Source organism: Hyperoodon ampullatus, assembly GCF_949752795.1.
Source record: "Hyperoodon ampullatus genome assembly, chromosome: 7".
In the NCBI taxonomy this organism is placed as follows: Eukaryota; Metazoa; Chordata; class Mammalia; order Artiodactyla; family Ziphiidae; genus Hyperoodon; species Hyperoodon ampullatus.
Genome location: NC_136920.1, coordinates 98,144,491 through 98,147,627, shown reverse-complemented (window position 1 = coordinate 98,147,627; position 3,137 = coordinate 98,144,491).

Sequence of the window (3,137 nt, the reverse complement as noted above, 5' to 3'; positions counted from 1 at the left end):
AAAGTAAAACAAGGTTAGGAGAAGGCGATGGAACCATGAGTGAGGTGCCCTGTGGCGTCGTGAAGTCCCATCTACCTGCTGATGGTGGCCATGGATTTCGCCATGGGTATCCCATGGTCAAAATAAGAGGGGAATGAGAACACTTACGAAATTCAGTATCCAGGAAACAAAAGTGAATCTAAGTTTCTTGTGAAAACTACAGACATTTAAGGTACCAATACTAGAGTCAGATTTCTGCTCTGAGGCTTGGGCTAGGTTCTCTTAATAAAGCAGTTTGTCCACAGCGATCTTAGACTAAACACTGATGAATGTTCTTTATGCAAACTTGTTCTTATTAGAAAAGTTCAGCAAGTTTTAACTTAGTAGGAATGTTGAGAGGATAGTCAAGCACCGGACTGGTGTTTGAACTCAGTGATCTTGGAGCTTCCCTTCAACTTGAGTTTCTAGGTGCTCTGATGGTTACACAGCCAGGTAAGATGTGATCCCTGCCCTCAGGGAACTTACACTCTCACAGGACTGCTGCTCTCAGATCTGAATGCACAAGAATATCCCTGGGATACATGCTGAAAATGTGCCCTGCCCCAGGCAGGGCACCAGAGCCCGTATTTTTAACAAGCCCCTTTGTGATTCTCATACAGATGCTTTGGGTAAGAACTATGATGATGGGGAACCAGAGCACGGGTCATCAATACACAGTGCAAAGCATCAAATCTAAATGCCATAAACAGGAGCCGGAAGGGTGGAGCAATCACTCTGACAGGTGTGCTAAGAGAAGGAGATGGTGGTCGTGTTTGAGCTGAGCTCTGAGACATGAGAAAGAGCAGACACAGGATAAGTGGGGGACACTTTCATGCAGAGGAAATAAACTAGGCAAAAACTCAGGAGTGGAGAAGTGCAATGCTTGTTTAAGGAAAAACAAATAGATCAGATTGACTAGAGTATAAGGTCTATGTAGAGGAAATAGTAGGGAATAAGTCCCGAAAGGTAGGCTGGGGACAAATTATGGAGGGCTTTGAATGACAGACTGATGAATGGGAGCTGTACTTAGTAGGCACTGGGGAGCCATTGAAGGCTTTAGAGCCCCAGGATGATGTGATCAAAGTAGTACTCGAGGAAGATTAATTTGGTTGTAGTGTTTGGAATGAATTTGAGAATATGAAGACTGCACAGGGTTTGGTCCGTAAAAGGCACCCTGTAAATGCTTGTTGAATAAAATGTTTGACTAGAGCAAAGAAAATGTCATTGCAAAAGTCTAGGTGCAAGGTGATAAAGATATTAAAGAACTAACAATGAGAAATAAAGAGCAAGGGAAGAAGTCTGTGACATTCATAGCAGAAATTACAGACCAGGATGACCTGCTGTGCAGGGTGAAGAGAAGAAAAGAGTCATTGTTTGCTCTCAAGTTTGGAACCTGAGCTACTGGGAGACCTGTGGGTCCACTCCCTGTACCAAGGAAGTCAGAGGAGGCCCTGTATGTGGTAAAAGGTGACGGGTCTTTGAATTGGGAATGGGAATTGGAGCTTACAAGAGAAATCAGGGCTAGCAATTCTGGCTCAGGAGGAGTGGCTTCTGCAGCAACATAGGCTGGAAGGTAGAATCTAGAGCAGTGCCCGCACTTCAGTGTTGGGAGAAGAAAAACGAGTCATCCTAGGAGACACAAGGATGCTCCTAGCAGTGTGGGGACTAATTTAGAGTCTGGAATTCAAGGAAGAGGGGCATTTAAAGAAGGAAGCTCTGAGAACCGTGCTCTAGGCTGCAGACCAGTGGGGACACACTGCAGCTGAAGCTGCACTTTGGGATTTAGCAATTAGGTTGTCACCACTGACCTTTGAGAGAGTAGTTTCAATGAGCAATGGGGGTGTTATTTCAGTTCCATTCATCAAGCCCCCAGTTAGACTAGGGGGGTTGAGGACTAGGGGTCCTCAATCCATACGCATCATTTTTGAAGATTTCTCTCTTTTTTTTTTTGCCCTAACTCTACCTGTTCCTTCCACTGTTGGCTCCTGGCTAGACCCACTCGCTCCTCCAATTCCATAGGGCACAAGGGAGCCCTTAAGGCTATTGGCCTTTGGTAAAACCTCAACGACTGTGAAATTCCATCACCCAAGCAATATAAGCGGGTGCAGGCCAGAATCAGTTTCTTCTAGGCCTGCTGCCTGCTGTCCTTCTGGCCTGATTCCCTTTATACTCATGGCCAGAGTTCAATGCCAACTTAAACAGCTTGTTTTATGTTTGACAGTTTATAATTCTCCTTCTCACTGTATTTATCAGGACTATTTGGTTGCAAGTAACAGAAACTCAATTTGAATTATCTTATTTGAACAAAGGGAATTTGCTGGCGCATGTATCTGGGGACTTTAGCTACTACTGGATTAAGGGGCTCAGGTGATGTCATCAGGATTCTTTTTCTCTGTGTCCACACTCTGCCTGTCTCTGCTTGGCTTCATTGCTTCCTGCTACAGAGAGGTCTTTTTCAGGTGTCGGGGAAGGTTTCCATCTCCAATTCCCCCTCACCCCCAACACTCGGGCTGGAAAAAAATCCCAGGGAAGAACAATGATTGGCCAGACATGGTCCCAGGCCCATCCTTGAACCATCACTGTGCCCAAGGGCATGAGGAGTGATAATTGGCTGGACCTGGATTTCAGGCCATCTCTGCTCCTATGCATTAACTGCATCGCATTAGAATCACATGACTGACATGGCAGAGAAGCAGTTTCCCAAAGGAAGGAGGAACGTTGGTAGGTGATGGTGGTGAGGGGTCAGTTCCAAACAACAGATTGTCCAGTGACACCCCATCTACTTGGCTTACGGCTTCTCTGTCTCCCTGGTGAGACTGTGCCTATATGTCTCACTTTCCCATCACTGCCCCCATTAGTGGGCAGAGAACTAAAGATGAAACTGAATATCAAGGCTTCCCCCTCCTCTTCCTCTCTGGGCTCGCTTCCTGACAGCCATCACCTACGTGGGTATGTGTCTCCTGATTTCCAGCGGCCCCAGGCTGCGGTGGCAGGGGAGGCTTAGATCAGGGTGGTGACGGACTGGCTGAGGTGTGTGAGAGCAGAGGCCGAGCCAGCCCCGGCTGCTGAGCCAGGCAACAGGAAGGTGCCATAAGCCAGGAGCCAGCCGGAGGGCAGAT